The sequence below is a fragment of the Astatotilapia calliptera genome, chromosome 6, assembly GCF_900246225.1.
Source record: "Astatotilapia calliptera chromosome 6, fAstCal1.2, whole genome shotgun sequence".
NCBI classification, from domain to species: Eukaryota; Metazoa; Chordata; class Actinopteri; order Cichliformes; family Cichlidae; genus Astatotilapia; species Astatotilapia calliptera.
The window spans coordinates 16171087-16193900 of record NC_039307.1 but is presented as its reverse complement, the minus strand read 5'-3'; the positions used below and the strand labels follow the sequence as shown (position 1 = coordinate 16193900).

The window sequence follows — 22814 nt, the reverse complement described above, 5'->3', positions numbered from 1 at the left end:
CCTTCTGAACTCTCACTGGCGCTCTTTATATCCACCTGAGAGGAGAGGTGTTCAGTCAGCTAAAGAACCAAGTCTAACATTAACTTATTTTGAGTTTCGCGTATTGTCCTGTTTTATTTCACCTCTTCTGATTTTGCCATGTGATTCAGGTTAATTCTACTCACCGATGTGTGCGTGTTTAGTGGTCTGAGTCTGTGTTCACACTAATGACCACATCGCTGAGGAAAGGCAGAAAAAAAAGCTCAGTGAAAAATGAAAACTTTTCATTCAGCTTCAAGCCGCAGACACTATTAGTCCGCATTAGAGATTGAAGTACACAGATGCACTTCGGGGCCTCATTAAAGCACAGGTATGTTTATTGCAATCTCTACCAGTGTGGATATACACCACAGCTTCTATTGTGGGTTTGTCTATCTGTCTTTTCACAAAATAAGGAAATAACTTCCACTCACAACACGGGCTTGCAAATAGAAGATGACAGTCATTCAGCTGAATGGGGAGGCAGCTGTTTTTTTCCCCCTAACCTATGTGGCAAGCAGTAAAATAGCAAGCGAGCAAACAACAAGAGAAATAAATGACTTTCTGGACAAAGGCAGCGGCAAAGCAGAAAGCATTTCTCCTGAGGCTAAGAGGGGCAATGAGAGAGAGAGATGGAGAGATGGAGGAGGGGAGGGGAGGGAGCGGGGATACATCACCTTGTGCAGCGCTCCATATCATTTGCATGGTTTATACTCTCCAAGGCCCCCACCATGCAAATGACTCATAAAGTAGAAATCGAGAGACTTTGGAGCTGGTGTCAGGAGTGAATTTATATATGATTGCCAGGCGAGCCCGGTGTCCTAAATCATTTTCAATTAGATGACACTTTCAATATCGAGCAGCTGATTTAGAGATATTAAAACTTCTTCTCCCTTATCCTCCACAGAGTTGAAAGCAAGCAAGCTTATCAGCCACCCCTCCTCATCCCCTTCCTCCCTTGCCTCTTCTTCTTTTCATTCCCCTTTTCTCATCTTCCTCCTCTTAAAGGTATATGTCAGAAATATCTTTCAGAGGAAGGATCCAGCTCTTCAAAGGATGAGAAGCCCCCTGCATATAAAAATGGGGGCGATTTGAGTTCCCTTTTAAAATTACCATCCCATTATCTAGGCAGGCAATTGCAGAACTGAAACAAATAGGATTCCCCTCCACCCCCTCCACACACACACACACACACACACACACATTTTTTAGACTTTGGCAATAATTCAAAAGGTGGGGGATAGAATACATTTTAGATTTGTGATGACATGGGGCTTAATTGTCATCAAATTACTGGCAGTTGAAGAGATAACGCTTTAAATAGTGAAGCAAAGTAAAGTCGCCTTGAAGTGCTTGTAAACCAGCACATTTTTTCAGTGTTTTACCCTCACAAGCAACCTTTATGTGCTGCGTCTTTGCTTTCACATCGTCAAGGCAAGCATTGATCCTGAATCTCTTTAATAGTCGTCCCCTCATTCACATTCTGCACACGTGGCCCTCTCGACCTTTCTCAAGGCTGCCTTTCAAGCAGTCATTGTACCGCACTTAACTCCGGTGCATCTGTAAACCTCAGCCTGAAAGGCACCTACATTTAACCAAGTGCATCGCTCCTGGTTCATCGTACCTTTCCTCAAGGCAGTAAAACTGGCTGAAATTGGCCGAGTGGGGTCCATATCAGAAGCTTTACCAGCCAGCTCAATCTCCAACACCCTATTTTGTCAACATCTAATGCACAGCAACCCCAGCCCATTCTGAGACAATAAAATCTATATCTTAATGGACGTACTCCAAGAGAATGTCCCACAGTAATGCATCCAAATGGCACTGCCACCCCCATCATTACAGTCAACCTCTCACATTTTGTCTAACTTATGCTCAGCAACCCCACCACTCCCCCTCAAATCACCACCCCCACCCTTTTTAGAAACAATAAAACCGAGGCTTAGATGGACATCTCCCATTTCTTTTCTTCCCTCTACACGCTGCCCTCCACCTCGTCTTCCTCTTCATCCAATCCTCTCTGTCCTTCCCCTCTCCTCCCCCCACCCATCCCTGCCTGCCACTTTTCCATGTCCCTCTTCATCCCAGCGCCCGTGCTTTCCCTCCCCTTCGTCGTCTTTCTGTTTCTGTGTCTACCCCACCTCGTCGATCTCTCGCTCCATCCCATCAGCCCCCGCCCCCCTTCTTTTACTACTCTCGGTGCGATTGTGTATGAGGCAGGTCTTGCTGACAGGCCTGGGCAGGACCGATAACGCAGGGAGCTGAACAATGGGGGAATATTGTAAAGCCTAATGGAAAGGAGCTAGAGGTGGAGGGGATCAGGGACATAAATCAGCATGCCTGGCACTGATGGGACTTTTCAACAGCCATAAGAGAGGCAATACCTCTCAGAAAAGTTCAGCAGAAGAGAAGAGAGGACCTACGTACTCTACTCTTGATTCAGAATATGAGAAGAAATAACATGAGACGCAAACACACTCACTAGGGCACGTATGCACATTTTCATGCAAACACAAACATTCATACATGAACAATGTCTGGACCTCGATGTACAAACACACAAGTACACACCATCTAAAAGCACTTTTTGAAGGTCTATATTAAGTGGGCACTGTCAATCTGTGTGCGGATGGATGGGGGTGGTGGGGGTGTGCAGGGTTGACTTCCATAAGCAACTGAGTGCGATAACCAGTGGGGATGGATGAGTCACATTTTACTTTTATGGTGTTCTGCTATTCACTGTGTAAAGATAATGGACGGAGCCACTTAGTAATCAGAGGAAGAATTAAAGAGCTTCTCTCATCTCCATTCTGACTCACTACAAAGCTTTTCTTATTCCATCACTTCTTACGCTCTCTCTCTCTCTTTTTTTTTAACCTGCCATCATTTCTAATTATCTAGAAATAAATGCATTGCTTCTGCATTAGAAAAAAAGATGCTGTGTGTGCTGTTTTTATCCAGTCGAAATGAGAGTGAAGGCAGAGTAGGCAGAGCGGCTGTGTGTGAAGAGGGAACAGAGGTCTGGAGAGTCTGGTGAAGTTGTTTTCAGAGGACAGAATGCTGTCATTGTGTACAAACATGATTAATATTAACCTTTAAAGAAAATAAGTTGCTAATTCCACCATTCTTGTTGTTTGGTGACTGTGTGACATCTCATATTTAGACCATTTTAGCCATGTATTTCTTAATATCTGCAATTATGAACTAAAAGAAATCACTGAAACTTCAGTGTTTACTGTAATGTGCTAAAGTCTTCAAGCCACCCCTGATTTCTTTACGTTTTGCTTCCAAAAGAGCCAGCTTATAATTTTTAAAGTGGCCTTGAGGATTACTTCTCCAGACTTTCATAAGGTCTTTCAAAGTTTTTCTTCGGACACTTGCAGTCCACTCCTTGTAACTATGATTTTCAGAGGAATTTTTAAATTTTTTCCATTTTTTCAGGCCATTTAACACTGACCTATGAACCACCTTGTTGATCTATCTTTAGCAAAGAAATCAGTGCAAATTAAAAAACACAATTTGCTCACATTTCTTTGTTTGAATCTACAAAATATGCCAAAAAACAGTGCAAATGGCAAAAAGTGGTATTTCGGAACCAACAAATTTGGCATTTCCAGGTGTGCAGAGCGTCCCCAAAAAATGGGAGGACAGAAGAAGAAGCGTCAGGCCTTAAAAAAACTGCAGCACATGAGAGTCGAAACAGTTAAAAAGTCCAGCAAAGAGCCGACACATGACCTAAGATATCTCTGGTACATGTTTGTTTTTAATGAAGCTTGATCAGAGATTAAAATGACAGCTGACAGCAACAGAAGACTATGTAAAATTTGACAGCAACGCCCTAGCGAGATGTTAAAAAATCTGAACGGCTTCAGTGTTTCCTGAATTCTTTTTTATGTCACATAATGTGTGTCTTGTGTTAAGGCAACAGATCCAAAACAAAAATCACAGAAGAGAAACTAACCCCAGTATTGAAATACTGTTGTTAAATAATAAATACTAACCAAATAAAAGACTATTTGGTGGATAAGATGATAAGATAACATGTTTCACATTATTAGACCAAGCGCAATCATTTTAGCCAATTTTTTTGTGACACATATGTGACTGTGTGGAATGACAAGTCAGTTAGGCGTCCTTCATAGTTCTTAAATATCCATTAATCATTTCCCCCTATTCATATGCCTGACTCTCACACAGATAAGGGTTTTGCATGAAAGAGGAACTGGATAAGACAGGGAAAAGGGGGAGATCACAGACTTGTTAAAACTAATAAGCTGCTACAGAGCCACGTGGAGAGGCCCTGGCGAGATGGGAATTGCTGATTAAATTAAAGGCTCATTAATCAGCCCTTGACCATGACTCCCCATTCCTCTTGTTCAGCCCGTGCCACTGACTTCCCCCATTTTTTGTCTTGCGTTTCTACATCCCTCTTGCCAAGAGAGGGATCTCCCGTTGAAGGGTCAGGGTTAAGAGTCAGCAGGAGAGGGGAGGGAGGGGATTAGAGGGGAGAATACCTGGCAAGCCTCTTTTCATGATTAGTCTGAAAAAATAGCAATCTGGTCTTCTGCCTACTTGTCTGCCTCCTGGTGAAAGTGAGTACATCCAGGGCCATCGTTTTTTGCAATGCCAGCAGTCTACCACCTCACATTTACACACAGCCACTCACTTTCTCTCTTTTTCATCCAAACTCAGACAAACAAAGCTTTGCTGGCAGCCAGCTAAATTTCTGCTTCGATTTGGCTGCGATTCTGGCAGCACTGCTGGTAAACTGTTTGGCTCACTTAGTTAAAGAGGAGCAAAAAGTGAATGAGCGATGGCTGTCGGGATGAGTAGGCAACATTGATGATGAAGTGGTTTAGAGAGCAGAGTGCCTGTTTCATAATGGTGGTGATTATGCTGAGGTCATTAGAACCTACACATTACATCATGGCTGCCAGCAAGGGGAATCCCCTCTGGTTCACCTTAATGGAGAAAAATGTGTTTTACCCTCATTGCAAAACCAATCAATTAGTCATTCAGTCAGCCAATCAATCAGTAAATCCATCAGTTAGTCTTGAATGATCCCTTCCTTCCCTAATATGAAACATGCATTATGGATGTTGTGTCTCCTCTGATGTTCTTAGTGGAGAAAAACATCATGTCCTCATTATGGTTCAATCAATTAGTTAGTCAGATAATCATTCAGAGAGCCAATCCATCAATCAGTATTTAAATGTTTCCTATATGAAAGACAGCCTTTGTGTTTACTGTTATTGGGATGGTGATGCTCATTTTCAGTCTCGGGTTTTGTTACCTTTTTTTGTTTGTGTGTAATGGACATCACTGTTGTAATAATAAAGCTTTGTCATAATCATCACAATCACAATCATGACTTGTAAGAGTCCCGCAAAAAGTTTACTGAAAGTGCATTACATTAGTGATTTATTGTTTTTTTGGATAAATTACCATTTTAGTCACGTTGACATTGGATTTGGACTAATTATGGTGCAGAATGTGAAAACCAAGCTGAAGCGCTAAACTTGTTTCCTGAAATGAACATGAAAAATATATTTTTTTACTTATTTATCTTTTTTTCTATGAATGTTTGACATGAAGATGTCAAACTGTGTCTGTTCTTTGGATTACTATGATTAAACTTCTGCAGCAACACAGAAAAGTCACCAGCATCACAAAGAGGGCAAATTTTGCTGAATGGCTGGCCAGGTCGTACCTCTGGGTGTGTGTAGCTACACTGAGCGAGGGGTTTCCCCTAATAACTGAGAGTTCCTGGACAAGGATTCGGGCCAAAAAAGTGCACTGTTTGTTTGCAGATTTTACAACAGAAACTGTCGCTAGCTATTTTTCTGTTAATTTTATTTTTGAGTCATTTTCACAAGCATGGGTATTTCCCCAAAGAAGTCACCATTTTTCTACTTAAAAAGGTGTAAAAACATGTTAATATTTTAGTTCTGTAATTTGAAAAATATAACAAAAAATTGCAATAAAAGTACAAAGGAGGAGTTTCAGATAATCATAGCCTGTAGAGTAGTCACATGTGGTAAAGATTTGAATTATTTTAACCTACTAGTAATGTTGTTATTTACAACTTCACACAGATTTCTTTGGTCAAAAATTCCTTAAAAATAGCTCTTCTGAGTCACAAGTAAAAACTGGCAAACTTTTGCTAGCTACATATTTTATTTGGTCTAAACTTAAAAACATAAAACAAGTAATGAATGAAACAACAGTAACTAATAACTAAAGAAAATCTAAAAAATAATTTGAAATAATGAAGTAAAATGGAAAAAGAACCACAGTTTCCTGGGTGAAAAACCTAAATCCTGAAAATCCATGCATAAGACTATACTGATTACAGTGCAAACCCCTATCCGGTTGTTCAGTGATGACGCGACAAACCCTACTTCCGGGTCTAAAGTAGTCTGCGTTTAATATGGCTTTTGTGTTGTTAACATGTTTAATGTTATGTATTTTCTTCTATTTTATCTCAAAAAGCTCCTAAAACAGTCAGTGATCACTGTTGATCTCCCTCGGCTTTTATTACCGCTAATCATTTATTTAAGCTCAGTTTTTAAAACCTTAGGATGTAACTACAGCCCAGCCCATGCAGCAGTATATGAATGACTAACCTCGTATTGTGGATGGATTATCTCAGTTGTTCTCCTGGCTGAAGTTTGGTCCTTTTACAGCATCCTGCCATGCGATTACATTTGTTCCTGACCACCGAGAACACTCACGGTAACTTTTATCGAGTGGAAAAAAAAGTTAGCTTGTTTATATTATGCTAACGTAGCTGTGTCGCTAGCGGTCACGCAGCACATCATTATATACCAGCTAGCCCAACTTCAGTAACCCTACAAACGTTACTGCTGTTTAGTTTTCTGTCTTCATTTATGCTGGAAGTAATAACAGAGCTGTACGTTTTAATTTGTTTCCAAAACCCCGCAGTCAGGACATGCTATATTGTATTTAGATAGAAGCTAGCGAGCTAACTCCCTGCTAACTTCTAACTCCGTTAAATGTCATAAATTCCGTTTTCATGGATGCCTGGATGTTAAACTCAATTGTTACACCTGGGAGAGCAGAACGCTGATCATTTTATTAAAGATGAAAGACTTTAGACAGTTTTTCAACTCTCAGTAATGCCACAGTGATCGTTTGATATATGGACCTGCAGCGGAGTTTAGACCCAGACACGGCTAGTGACGTCAGACTGAACAACCGGATAGGTGTCCTGGTTAAGCAGGCAACCCCTGTATCAGGGGTTATTTTCCTTAATGCGTGACATGGATTGGAGAATGCTGATTACAGTAACTTAAACTCTCACAGCTGAAGTTAAGGTTTTACACAGAGGTGACCATAACATACCAGAAAACTTTATACACGTTACAGTCTAGAGACCTTCTCAGTCTACACTACTGACAAGTGTTAATCTGTTTTCCACTGGTATCAGGTGAATGCTTGGTTAAAAAAAAGGGGAAAAAAGGGATAATCATGTATTAAAATAGGTATTCCTGTATTCTACCTCTCGCCCTGTCAGGTCCCCCTCAGGATAACCTGATAGATTTAACAGGGCTCCCTGACATATTTGACAGGGTCCCTTTCACTCCTTGGTTGCCCTATCCTAGCTCACTCCACTGTCCCCCACTCGCTCCATCCACCGGAGAGCTGGGAAGTAATGGGATCTGTGGGCTAACTGACCCCTATATATGAAAGGCGCTGACATACAAAGCAAAGAGGGAGCGGCCACTTAAAGAGGAAATGGAATGAATAAGGTGGGGGAATAGAATAGGAAGGTGTTAGCGAGGGAGAGCGAGAGAGGAAAGCAGACGAGGACGATAAGAGGAGCATAGAAAAAAAAAAAACAAGTGCCCAGCCATGTGTGAAAGACATAATTGAAAATGTCAAAAGAAGTAAGGAATGACAGCAATGAACTGGCTGAGCATGGCAGTGCAGGCTGTCAGTGATCTACTACCTCTATCCTGAATAGATTCTCCCTTTCTCTCCTCTCCTATATATTCTCACTGTGGCACGTGCACACACAAGCACAGTTAAATAAAATGCAATATTCTCCTTTACTCATTTGATTTCATCCATCTGCTTTTTGTCTCAGTGACTCCACGTGTGTCTGGCTGGTTGTTCCCAGCAGAGCATGTGGGCGTGCAGCCACACACTGCTAGCTAAAGGCTCCTATGTGTGTATGTGAGAATATGCATTTAGATGGATTTAAAAGGGAAATGTGAACACGAGATCAGCACTTGACCCTAATGTCAGCTTTACCGCTTATCCTCACTTCTGCCCTTCTCTTCTTCATGAGTCCACCTCCATTCCTCAAACAATCATCTTTTTCATCTTTCAGGATGAAGACCAGATTTGTGTCGCCCACATTTGCCATTGATGATGATATGTATGCACGACTTGTAATTCAGCAAATCTGCCCACCCTCAGGTGTTTTATCTTATAATAGAGGAGGTTGGGGGGTCTTTGTGGGCTTTAGATGTGTTGTGGGAGACCGTAAAATGCCACTTAAGCAATATCATACAAGAACAGTAGCTATAGGTGTGCAGGTATGTGTAAGAAAAAAACCTTCATCATTTAAAATGCTTGTCACATTTAGGCGTAAGTCTGTAGTTTTATAATGGAATGAAGCAGAAAATATATATTTTTAAATCTATATGAATATTACACCAACAATATTATTTATCAGCTAAATTAAGAGTACTGGCAGCATATAAAGAACATTTCCATTCTTCCTTTTAAAACCAAATTACACCAAAGCTTCATGTGCGAACTGAGCTAGCATTTGGATTAACAGCAGGGGAGCATTTAAGTTCAAGTGTGTCTCCTAAAAATGATAAAAATGCATTTAGAGTAAACAGGAAACATACCCAGCTTGAAATCAGACGTCTTAGCCTTCATCCAAAATCTTTGTGGTTCAATGCCAAAAAACCAGAATGTGGTTATGATCAGGATAGCCAGAGGTCCAATAGCAGTTCAGCCAGATCCTCTCATACAAAGCAGGAACTATTCATTATATTATTGCCAAAAACGCAAATGGTATGTTTTGTATTTTTTAATACAACAATTTTATTAAGTTGTGCTCAGCCAGCCACAAGACATCCATTGAATATACAAAGAATTACATCTTTTAAAATGCATTAAACACTTTTATTCTATTAAAATGTACATCTACATATAAATTAAATTCCTGTCTTATTTTGTGTTGCAACTTATTGAACATACGTATAAAGGCCTCTGAGCCGTAATGGTAGCAACAGTCAACCCTCTGCCCTTCCAGTGTAAGCAAAACATAAGTTTGCAAGGTATTTATGAAATGCATTGCCTGTTAGTTCAGTAGGATAAAACAGAATGACTGATAATATGTTATGAGAAGTTTTGAGAAGTTTGTAGAAAGCGCAGCATGGTTGATGTTCCTGAAGGACATCGAACACACAGCAAGGTAAAATACAGGTATTTGAGGTTTGAACGACAGCCAATCAGTGTCATCTGGATATTCTGGATATTTAAGCTGCCAATTGCATCGACACTAATGCACCCACATACCATCAGAGAAGCAGACTTTTGAACTGAGAGCTGATAAAAAGCTGGATGGCCTATCTCCTCTTTAGTCCAGAAGACGCAACATCCATGTTTTCCAAAAAAGAACTTCAAATTTTGATTCATTTGACCACAGAACAGGTTTTTACTTTGTTTTACTACATGTTAAATGAGCTTTGGTCAAAAGAAAACGGCTTTTCTGGATAATGTAGATATATGGCTTCTTCTTTGTGTGGATGGCATGGTGACCTGTGTTTGCAGATCACAATTTCTATTAGTGTTTTTGAGCTCATGCAGCGAACTCCGTGACAGAATCATGTCTGTTTTTAAAGCAGTACCACTCGAAAGACTAAAGATCATTCAATATCGATATTACTTGGCGATACATTTTATATTTGGCCTTATATTTGGCCTTACACCTTGTACACAGAGATTTCTCCTGAGCTGCAAAACAGCTGTTTCTTTTTAGTACCACTTTTTTTTAGTGGTAATAGTACCACTAGAGCCTTCTGTTCTCCCTTTCCCAGTTTTTTTGTTTTGATGTGTTGCTGCCATGAAATTAAAAAAATCAACTAACATTTTTCATGAAATGTTAAAATGTCTCACATTTGTTTTATTGTGATTAAAAAATGAGTTTATGAAATTTGGAAATTGGTGAATTCTGTTTTTGTTTACATTTACACATCACGGGAAATTTGGGGGAAATTGTCATTTAAAACATTCCATAATTATTTAAAACTACCAACAGATTGTAAAGAAACAACAATGTCATGCTGTGTTAAGAAGATATCAACTGAAGTTAAACAATTTCTTTCATAGTTAGGCTGCTTTATGTTTTATTTTTGGAGCAACAAACATAGATAAGACTTAAAATACTCTACATTCTTTCATTTTGTTGGTAATGAACGCGTGTAAATAACTTGAATTTTTGTTTTGTCATAATAACTGCATTATTGTGTAAATAGAAAAAAAAACCACACGGTGTTATCGAGACAAAAATGCAAAGTTAAAGCACCAAATAATCATAAATAGTCATGAAGAAAGGCATTCTGAGCACATTCTTATTCACAGTGTTCAAACATATTTCAGCATGCCCACTGGTAAAATGCTGCCCCCTGGAGGTGTTTGTTTCAAATTCTGTAGAGGGTAATTACAAAAAGTACCTTTAAAGTTTGTATCTTTGTGAGATCATTTATAGTAAATGCTGACCATAACATTTCTCTGCTGTTATCTTACTTTATTTAATTTAAAACATTAAGTATTGTAAAGTGAAGGGAACAAAAGATGCTGACAAATTTCTATATGGTATGTTCTATATGAACATTTTGCAACCTGGCAGGTACTTTCATGTATTGTTAGAAAATGGATTTGCTACTGCAAATGAGCTCTACATCATATCAATGTGCATATTTGATTTGTCAGTTAATTAATACAAGATGAAGAACTGGATTATAGATAAAGACTACAAATATTTAAAAGACCGTCCAATCAGACGTCACCATGAATATTCATCCTGTATAGGGTTCAAGAACTTCAGTTTCAGGACAGCAACATAAAGATGTGTGGCCATTTAGGGAACGTGCGGTTTCTTCAGTCATCAAAGCAAAAACAAGTCCTGAATTATCACTTCTCATTAATATCTGCACCAATTCCATTTTGAAGGAGCTAATTTTTCCTTGGAAGAAAAAACATTTTCTCAGCACCATTAATTAAAGAGAAAGCGGGGGCTGTACGGTCGTATGGAGATGTGAGGATGTAATTTGCATAGCTTGATGACATGGGTGGAAATCACTATGATACATATAGGCTTTCCGAACAGTCATGAATATTCATTTATTCCGTACGCCACCAACACAGCACATCAAAAATAGATGTGCAGGGTGGAAAACGATCTTATCAGAAAATCCACGGGTGACATACAACGTTCGGCTGCGGTCCTTCACCATGGAGAATCTGCTCAGTGATTTTAAGTTCATTGAGTTCAGAGTGTTGGTGTAAGCCGGTTTACACAGCCATTTGATAACAGAGCTCAACAGAAATGTCATGTAAGTCTTGTGTGAGAGATATCAAGACCCCCTGCTGTAAAACATGAAACTCCAAAAGACTCACTGCAGAGCAGCATACTCTAACTCGCCTATTTAGGGAAGAAGCAAATGCCACTGTGGCTCTGTGAGACAGTAACGGACTATATCCTGCAGCGAAACTGAAGGTGAACAAGGTAGCTCATCCTTGTTTCTTTTTGTTGCCAGTGGGAATCGGTTTTACTTAGGTTGTAATGCCGCCCTCTGAAAAGAGGGAATGAGAAGGAGAATGTTGGAGGGAGGGAGTGAGGGAGGGAGGCAGCGGCCAGGCAGTGAGGGAGCAAGAGAGGGAGGAGGAGAGGAGGCAAAAATGGCTGCAGGTTATGGGGAGTTTATTTAAGACTCAAATTAAACATCCAGAGCAAAGGCGCCAACAAAAATTAAACCTTAATGACAAATTATTACCCCTATATTAGCAACTCACAAAACAGAAGGAGAGGGGGGTTCAGAGGTTCAGTGTGCGTGCGTGTGTGTGTGTAAGGAGGATATTTACTTGTGGTCTTTTGTGTTGGTGCTGAGATGATGTCAAAGACCGTTATGACCATATGAAAACGTTACAGAAAAAATACAGTTTGTATTACTTTGCTTATGCAGCTTGTCTTAAATGAGTCTCAAAACCAAATGGAGCCAAATGAAAAACATGAAAATGTCAGTTTAAAACACTGTAGCTGGGATTTGATGCAGAAATATTTAGTTTTAGTCTTCTTTTCATTTGCTTTGTTTTGGTAATCCTACATATATCTCATGCTATAACTGGAATGCACTATTGAGAGTAGTATTATGTATGTATGCGAGGATGTGTGCTGGCATGCGTGTCTGATCGTGTGCCCAGTTGCATCAAGTTCACCAGCATCCAAGCAAACACGCGAGTGCATCGACACAAAACAGAGCCAGGCAGCGAGGCAACAAGAAAGAGTGCCGACACAGCAAACAATGCTGTGACCAGGGACAGCCGGTAATGGGATAAGTGGCGGGTTGCAAATGTGTCAACTGGAGTGTGAACGCCATGTTAGGTATGCAAATGAGGAGGAAAACCTATTGGCTTGGAATGCATGGCCCATCTATTCCGCAGCCGCCAGCCACACTGATACAAGACTTGTCAGAGATGGCCTGTGGTGGTTCCAGCAGTTTACACTATAAATTCGAGTTTATGGGTTATTGATTCCACCCTAGGAAAATCAATTCAATATATCACTTGCTGTAAACTAAATGATAATAAAAATGCCCTTCTTTTCCAATATATACTTTACTGTTCCTCCACCTCCAAAGGGAATTTTTATTAACGCAGGCACCATACAGGGCAAAGATAAACAAAGCTTAGGGTGCTCATTAGCCGACTGCATAATACTGCATCTCAGTTCAGATGTGGCTGTATCTCAATAAACTACAACTACTGATGAAAACAAAAATAGAAACAAACATGGATGAGTACAGAGGGATCTGAAGGGACCGGCATTGCTGCACAGCTTTGCAGACAGTTTTCTATATGTTGTAGCTGTTTATTGTCACCAGGGGGCAGTGTCAAATTTTTTTAGAACAACCAGTTTGTGGGAGAAGAGCTAAGTGGTAACACACGAAGCGCTGAAGTGAAACACTGTACAAAGTGTCGAGTGCAGCCACTGTCTGTGCCTTTAATGCTGCTTTTCTTGCACTTCTGTCTATGTGTGGTGACTTTACTGTCATCCCCTGACACTTTTGAACAATCAGCTTTTAACCTTAGCAGCCCCGCTCAAAAGCATGCTGTCTTTATGGTCTTTTTTTTTTAATTATTAAGAATCATAATTAATAAAATAAACATTGTGCTGTATACTTAAAACTAACTGACGCCATAAACACAACTAGAAAGCACTGAGGATCACTTTCCTATCGACTTGTATACAAAGCGACTTCTTTTTGCAGTCAACCGTCGCCTCGCTGATGACCAATAGAAAGAATGAGGTTTTTAGGCACGTCCTCAGTGGCTTCTCTTTTCAAACACGTATCCATCTGTTATAGACAGCGTATGGCACTGACACCGCTTCTACACTATCCTCTGGATATACTGCGCTGCATGAATTGATTTTCTTTTAAGAAAATCTTTTGAGCACATGCTGCTTTTTACAAACGGACTGGATAATTTATAAGCAGGTATTTAACATTATCTAATATATGACAAGTTCAAGACCAAGCTAGTCATTCTTTTAGCGTTGGAGGAGTTTAGCAGTGGAGCTTTGGCCCACTTACATCCAAAAAGAATATGCTTGAGGGAAACTGCTCCAAAATCAAATTCAGTTGTCAAGTTTCAAAGTAAAATCAGAAATAAATAACACAAAAAGCCACCAAAAACATAATTATACTGATATGCCTTTTTCAAAATCCTCTTCTTCTTGCATGTTTTTATGCTCCTGCATGTTTCCTACATGTTCCTGCATGTATTTATTTATCTTGTTGATTTGGTGCACTTTCAACCAGAAAAATTGTTTTTTCCGCTTTGCACATTAAACGATGAAACGGGGCTCGTGGCAGTAATTGCATGCAGTAACTTACAGAAAAAGGACACAATTTATGGTGAATGCAAAGGCAAAAACAAAGACAAAAGTGACCCGCAGCAGAACTGAATAACATGCCAGCATGCCTGGAGTTTCTTTGAAGAAAAGTCAGGAACCCTTAAGGTTCAGAAAGGAGAAAAACCTGATTTCTGTTCCTCTGCATTTTTCTTTGTCCTTCTAGCCCTCCCTTCTCCTCCTTCCCTCCTCCCCCCTTTTTTCTAATTTTCCTGAGGACGGAGGTGCCTGCCTGCCTGGCACATGACATTGATTTCCATCAGTGCTTGGAAATAACCTCAGAGCCGTTGCCAGGGCAACCCGCATCTACCTTTTCGCATTTTTGCATATTGCCACTGAGGGTTTTTTCCTGTTTTTTTTTTTTTTTCTTTCACTGTGTCGGCCGCAGCTCGCAGTAAGCGAGGATGACAAATGCTTCCAGGTAGAGAGGCGATGGCACGGGATGGAGAAGCAGCATGAGGAGGGGGGTGTTGGAAGAGAGAAGTAGAGAGAAGCGGGTGGGTGGTGGGTGATATAAGAAGAGGGAGTGCACAGAGATGGATGGCTATGCCAGGCGAGAGCAGCCAGGGCCGTGGATACTCTGGCATGAAATGTGTGTTGGGGGAGAGGGTTATTGATGTCTCCCAGTTGGGGACTGGGGGGGGGGGGGGGGGGAGCCAAGAAGGGGAAGACAATAAAACACCAGAGAAATGACACCAATGGACTCCTGCCTCCTAATTAACCACATAAAGGACACGCTCAGATATTCAAAGAGAGAAAGAAGAAAAATGCATGCAGAGGGTTGGAATGAAAAGTGAGAAAAGAAAGGACAAATCAAACCAGAAAGATGCTACTTTCTTACTAGCATGAAGCATCTGCCACACCAACATCTGTATGTGGTGCAGGCCAGCACGCCACTGCCACTCACCACGTGTAAGAGACCGTCGTCGCTGTGTGTTAATATGCATATGCATGTATTGTTGTGTGGCTATCACGAGTGGCTTTCTTACTTTGGTCATCAGTTCAGCGGAGTAGAGACCGAGGCTTCCTTGTTATTTTGAGGGTTCCTTCAAATTTGTATGTGCACGGGAGCATGGGGCGTGTGAATGGATGCGTGGGGTTGGCTATCAAATCACCGAAGTGTGTCATGAGAAATGTTGATGCACACACAGAGAGAAAACGAGAGCGAGGGAGGGCGAGAGAGAGGCCAAGCTACCTACTCCGACGTTTTCCTCCTGATTTCTCTTCCCTGTATCAACAGCCCAGTCAAAGCGCAGCCAGGGGGAAAATTAATTTCTTATTACCTGATTATATTATTGGGTTTCGCTTGGAGTGTCTGTTAAATATTCTATATCAGCATTCATGCTGGGTATAGCATGGTATAGAGGACTGTATTGTAAAGAAGGGCTATGGGCCGAGCGGGGCAGGCCAGCAGCACGAGCCTGAGTTTGGGGCTGTAATCGTCTGAGACATGCCTTCTCGTCCTGGGGAATAAAGACTGGCGGTGGCAATATGCTGGCAGAAAGCAATTTGCTCGAAAGCTATTCCCTCCACCGGACACACACACCCCTGCATGTGCACACTAAGTGCAAAGCCTAGCCGAGTTTCAGTCGGGTAAAGCACTCACCATCATACACATTTTCTGGCCCTCACTTGTACACATACACAACTACAAATACGTTTTTTTTTTATTTTCATTTTTTTCAGTAAAATAAGTGTCATCCATCCAGCCCTCAAATTTGCCTTTACAGAGGATTTCAGACATGACCAGTAACTCGGTGCACTCTGGCACCTCCCCATGTTGCACAAACACTAACTGATAGTGGAATTTAGAGGTCATCACATGGAGAAAATGAAAAATAATACACAGAACACTGCAGCGGCAGCAGCCAACAGTATATAGACTAAAACAGATCGACATTTCGGGTGTAAATCAAGCTCTCATATATCCCGATAAGTCTTGGAGGAGGTACGGTAAACAAAATTGATCATTACAAAATTCATGAGGTCCAGAAATCCTAACTTGGGCCTCTTTCCTCCTGGAGGGCAATGTTATTATTTTTTACCTCATTCCTTGCAACAAATCTACACATCATGTGGCTCAAAGACTCAAGAAAAGGGCAAATTTGCATACCCTCCATAAGGAAGAAAATCTGATCATATAAATGTAAATAAGGTGAGCTTAACTTATATTTTCCTTGAGAAAAACTGTGAATTGATAACATGAGTGAGCAGCAGGCAAAGGAGCGGTGGATGGAGTGGAGAAGGTTCCAAGGTGCCTGTGGATCAGTATATATATTAATACTGGGGACCAACAGTAGGGAATTAGTTTGTTTTTGGAGGGGTTTTTGGCCTCAAATGCTACAGCTGTGGACAAACAGCACGAGGCAATGGTGCAACATCAGGAGCACAACCATGTGCCTTCTGAATGTTTTACTCTGATAGGCAGTTTTTTAATGTTGCATTATCATTTGTTCTTTAATCGGTCGAGTACTTATTCTGAAACATTAAATGTACTGTTACAAATAACACTAAATACTATATAACCCTACACTGTGCAGCAAATAAATAACTAATATACATCATTGCATTCAAAATGGTTCTTGGCTTGTGTTAAATCACAAAGCTTTGTTTCTTTGCATAACTTCTAATTGAAACTTACAGTGAGGTCAAATATTGTCTATAACCAACTGAGTAAAAAGCATCGGTCACTAAAACTGAAAACAATCAACCATAAACTACAATGACTGGCAGATAGATGGTGACAAGGGAGGCTGTAGCAGTTAGCTTTCTGCTAGGCTACAACACAACTAATTTGAGTCACTGAAGTGAACCTTTAGGGTTTTCCAATAGGTGGTAGTACCTAGTACCAGGTATTTTTTTAGCACATACTTGACCAGGGTTCGCCTTGACATCCTCCTTTGTCGTAGCGTTTATGTTGCATACAAATGACTAAAGCAGTTAATTTCACAGGCAGACAAGTAACAACCTCAAACAACCACTCACTAACCACTTTTTGCTAGGGACCGGTGGGGTGTGTGTGTGTGTGTGTGTGTGTCACCAACTCCACCTTCTGGGCAATGGCACACTGCCAAAGTGCTAGCTTTAACACCAGGCTTCATAAACCAGGATGACATCCTCTTGGTTATATCCATCTTTTATATACAATCTTTGCTTTAAACATTACTAATTCAGTTTTTGTTTAGTTTGGGTTTGGGTTTTTTTGGTGCTGCACAGTGCAACAGCCCCTTACCTACAATGTCTTCTGGACAGTATGTTGGCTCCTCCATGTTTTCCTCTCTCTGTCTTTTCCTGTGCATCTACAACTCCAGGTGTCCATGCTGTAAATTGACCTATTGATGTAGATTACTGTAGCTACTGAAACCAATATGCTTTCAATATACTAGAAAAAGGGAAAACACAGTGCCACAGTGGTTAGCACTGATACCTTATAGCAAGAAGGTCCTGGGTATGAACCTCCCAAAGACATGCAGCTAGAGGGATTAGCTTAATTGGTGATTCTAAAATGCCTGTAGATGTAAATGTGAGCATGAATGGTTGTCCGGGTGCGACCTGCCCAGGGTGCAAGCAGCCTCTCGCCCTATGGTAGCTGGCTCCAGTTAAGTATTCTCTTAACCAAGGCTAAATCACTTCACTGTTTTATCAGCTCACTATATTTATGTAAAACTACATATAAATATTTTTTTTTATCTTTTAAAGTTTTGTCTTTCTTGTCCTTAAACTATATCTAAACAAATAGAGGTTTTTTTGCTGAGAACTAGACTTCTCCAATGACTTCTCATTGAGATCAACAAAAGCATCTGACTGCTTCATTTTAGTTAATATACTGTATTTGGCTGCAAGGCACAAATGCTTCCAGACTGAATGTAATTGTGACAGAGAAAAGTTCATGGCTGAGAAGACACAAGACAAGCATTCTATTAGTCTGCTCGGGGACACGCTGCTCTGCCTACAGAGAAAATGAAAGGACAATCTCTCTGGCTGTAGGCGCACCGTGGGCTCAAATCTGATTATGTTCCCCACCTATTGTGACTCAGAATTTGATCTTTTCATTTCTGTCAAACAAACAATCTAATTTTCTTCTTATTTTGACATACAATGAAAACATTAGACGTATGCAACATACTCTAAGAGCAACACAAGAAGAAGAAAAAAAACAAAACAGGTTTGGGCTTTCATTTTCTCTCTGAGCAGTACGAGCTACAGACCAACACAATGTGATTCATATTATCTTGACCTCGAAGGGGGTTTCATTACAGTGAGACTGCGAGGATGCCAACTCGGTCAATGGTGCATGAAACTGCCTCCTTTTATTGGCATGGCATTCAATCAGCTCCTCTTGGGTATATGTCCTTGGCTTTGCAGTGGGGCCACCTATAATAGCGCTCCATGCACCTGCCCACATCTTACTACCCCTTTTAATGCCTTTCCCCCGCAACCGCACTTCCATTCCTGCATAAATATAATCAGCCCTGTCAAGAAAACCAGAACCACTTGCTCTCTTCCTCTATTGTTTCTGATGGTTTATGCAGAGCAACCAACGCTTTCTCCTCTCAATTCCTCCCCATGTCTTTGAATTCAACCAGAGCTGGCTCGATGCCAGCAGATCCTCCCCCAGCGTTCCTGCTTGCACTGTTTAACCCTACAGCATGCCCACCTGCCTATACATCACCCCTCTTTCATCTCTTGGACAACTATCACCCTCAACTAGTAATAGCAAAAGGAGAATAAAGCAGGGGAAAGATGCCGTTTAGGAATTTATCCATTCAGACTAACAGTAACAAGGATTCAGGTAATTATTCATGCAACTGTAGGTTTGTTGCAATCATTGTAAGACCAAACTGAAGAACTATAACTGTAGGTCTAGGTGACTTCTGTCACAGCAACAACTTATTTCTCTGAAAAGCTGAAAATGTTCTGGGGAAGCAACGTTTTGTCTGTCACCCAGTCCACAGGGAACAGTCTATCTGCTACAGAGTGGAGGGATGGCCACACGACAAGCCATTTTATTACACAGACACCGGGTTTACTGTTTTCTCGCAGCAGCCTGGCAGCGGTTGGTGGAAATACAATTGACTTGGCATGCCAAAGTACCTTGAAGGCTGGTCTATATTTCATTGTCAATTGCTTTGGTTATCATGCAGTGTGCATTCATTCACATTCTGCATCAGTGTGAGCTTTAAATTATGTGCCAGTCAGTCAGCCCCATTAAACCCCAAAGCAGTCCCTGGGCAGCCCTTTCGTCTCCTCTATTTGTTCCCCACTGCAGCACTAAACAGCAGCTCCCACAACACTGACTCCAGCTAAACAACCTTTGCATCCCTGGAGAGGTATACTTTTTCTTGTCTCATCTACACTGGTGACTTTAATGAAATGTGCAGCTGTCTTTAAATCAAAACACGACCAATTTGCATACGGACCGGGACGGGACAGTGGACACTCCCCTCCGTCCTGACCACGTCAGAGCTGGCTGCGATCTAAGCAGATGAGCACTCTGATGTCTGAGCAGTATGAAGGAGACAGCGAGGAGGGGTTGGAGGAGGAGGAGCAGGAGACATAGAAGGTGTGGATGGGGGGTGAGGGGAGGGAGAGGTGGAGTAGGAGGGGCGGGAACATGGCTGGAAACAAGAAAAATCTAAATTAAACAAACAGATGGATGTGGCACATTTGCATACATCAACAATAAACAGGGGTACTATGCTTCATGTCCAGCAGGGCTCAAGGGTAAACCGGGCAGAGGATTACAGAGAGCGCTGGTCTGTGTACATGTATTTGTTTTGGTGTAAATAAGTTTGCCGAATCTAAAGGTGCTGATTAGCCCGGGGTGAGCTGGATGCCACGCAAAACAACTGTCAGCATGCACAGCTTTAATAAATGCAAACGAACAGCGAATTAATTACCGGCAAATTACCTTGCATCGATTACTCTGAAGGCGCTGCGGAGCGAAGCAGGGGATGTGGGAGCTGGGCAACGGGTAGCAGCCTTTTGTTTTGGGTGTTTTGCGGCTGAGGACTGAGGAACAGGCAGAAATAAGAGAGTTCTCTCCTGTTGTGTGTGTGCATGTGTGTGTGTGTATAAGTAGCTGTGAAGGAGACTGGCTGAGGAAAGATGTGTGTGTGTGTGTGTGTGTGTGTGTGTGTGTGTGTGTGTGTGTGTGTGTGTGTGTGTGTGTGTGTGTGTGTGTGTGTGTGTGTGTGTGTGTGTGATTTTGGGACTGAGACAAGCAAGCAAAGTAGCCACTAGTGCCTCACCAGTGCAGACGGGCGTTGGCTCGCTCAATGACAAACTTACCAGGCAGATGGTAAACTGGCTGAGTGGAAGTCTATGTGGTTGGCGTGCTGGTTGTCTGGCTAGACCGGTGGCTCATTGGCTGTCTGGCTGGAAGAACTCTGCCTGGTAACGACGGAGCCAGTGAAGGAACAAGGAAGCCTGTGTTTTTGAACCCTGCTTTTCTTCTCTCTGTTCCTTCTCTAAATCTGGCTTTGACTCTTCTTTGTTATTTAGTATTTGTTTACACACAAAAGTATATCCTGTCGTGTGGAAAAGGCGGAACGGTGTCTTATCTTTGTTGTTAAATGATCAACATGCAACGTAACCCACCTGTCTGTGTTCCTACCAACGGGCACTAGTGATGTGCCGCATTAGAGCAGTATGGCTGTGGATGAAGTGCAGTGATATATTAGGTGATATGATCCAGCTGAGACACATTATGTACCTGCTCTTAGAGTTGGTGGGAGTTTCTATATTTCTAAAGCACTGTGATGGAGGGGAGTCTGGCTGCCATTTGCTTTATCAGAATTAATCAGTTCAGAGTTACAGTGAAGCCTTTTTTTTTTTTCATCCCTCTGAAAGAGCTCTCAATTATTATCCAGCCTCACTGAAAAAAAGGCACACATTCATACCTTGTCAAACTCCAGCTGCCCCATCACCGCCGTCAATCCAGCCGACACTTCATCAGTGAGGCACAAGCCCAGCCGGCCACCTGCAGATGGGCCGCTCGCTGACTGAGAGAAAGCAGGAAAACATATTTCACCATCACTTGCTGTCAAATTTAAACACACATCAGATCTGCTTTGGTTGATCTTACATAGCTTCAAACGATGCCGTGTAGCTAGTGTTGTCGAAAGCCTAATTAATTCAGGCCTCCCACAGCTTTACAATGTGACACTACACGTTGGCTCGTTGCCTGAACTGAGCATTGGTTGTCTGCAAAAACACAATGTAACTCAATATGTGTTGCATCAGCTATCCGCGGAAAATACTCAGAAACATAAAGCAGCCCCAGGGGCTGTCTCTGCTGTTCTTGTGACTTATTTGTTAGGAAACAAAGCCTGTGATGAGCGATGGCGGTGATGATGATGATGAGTCAGAAGTCTTTCTGAAGTGCTGAGCAGGACGTTTCCAGCAATCAGTGCCAGCAATGAGCTTTGTTTGTTCAGATGATCAGAAACATCCTGAGCTGCCATTCAGTAAAGACTGTGGTAAGCTCCTGACACCAGATAACAAACGAACAGATGAAGGCACGAGGGCAGTCCAGAATCTATACATTTCAGTATAGATTCAGTAAATATGGTTAGTATATTGCAGTTATGGGGTGGCTGTAGCTCAGAAGGTAGAGCAGGTCATCTACTGATCGTAAGGTTAGTGGTTCGATCCCTGGCTCCAGTCTACATGTTAGGTAGAAACAGTACTTGTGTGATTGGATGAATGTGGCATGTTGTATAGAGCACTTTGAATACTCCAAGAGAGTAGAAAAGTGCTATATAAGAATCAGTCCATTTACCAATACTTATTCAAAATCATAATATACATTTCTACTAAAACAGACATTACATTAAATGAGAAATGCAGACCGGCAAGTAACAGGGAGCAATAAGGATATCCTCAGCTAAGCATTTTATATAATAGTACAATACAATACAAATAAGTAGAGCAAAGTCAGGTTTTATAAATTCCCCACGGATACAGAAACAAAAACAAAACAACCTTGTAAGCTGGATGTGTAAAAGTGAGTTGACTTACCTATCCATTCACTAATCTCTCAGTTTAGTTTTATTCTTTATTTTTACCAGGACCATGCATAAGAAAAGTGACTCTCATAACAACAACATTTGCTACTACCTAATTTCAGACCCTAGGCAGGCACAGCATTTCACAAAGCTAGGTCGCTGGATAACCCTCGTGCAGCCAGTTAGCATAATTGAAATGACACAGATAAATATATATATTTCTGTTTTGTACAAAGCTTATGTATTTTGGTTCAAATGATCCTTATATCAGTGTATGAAATAGTCTAATCACAAACAGTACAGCAGAAGTCTACTTTTATTTATGTCTGTTGCACATACAATGGCGCAAATGTATAAATTAGATGGTTGGCAAAACTTAAGATGGAAAAGAGAAATAAATAAAAACATACCTGATGCAGAAACTCCCTTTTTTCTTTTTTTCAGTGACAAGACTTCAGATGAAATTCCTCCCTCTCCTCCCACATCCTGCCACTCTTCCTCTCAACCTCCGAACCAACCAGGCCACAACAGTGTTTCGGTCATTATTAACACCATGTTTTCGTCATCTTACTCATATTTTGAAAAGAAGTTGGCAAAAGTTTTAATCC

At 41.3% G+C, this 22814-nt stretch overlaps 1 long non-coding RNA gene across 1 annotated transcript in view; it reads right to left on the bottom strand.

Moving 5' to 3' along the window:
• Window positions 1-22651, bottom strand: part of LOC113024020 (uncharacterized) — a 46373-nt gene extending 23722 nt beyond the window's left edge. The window contains exons 1-2 of the long non-coding RNA XR_003272624.1: window positions 22617-22651; window positions 21100-21201 (exon numbers count right to left, since the gene is read on the bottom strand). This is a non-coding gene — a long non-coding RNA (uncharacterized LOC113024020). The remainder of the gene's footprint in view (window positions 1-21099; window positions 21202-22616) is intronic.
• Window positions 22652-22814: the final 163 nt, after the last annotated feature.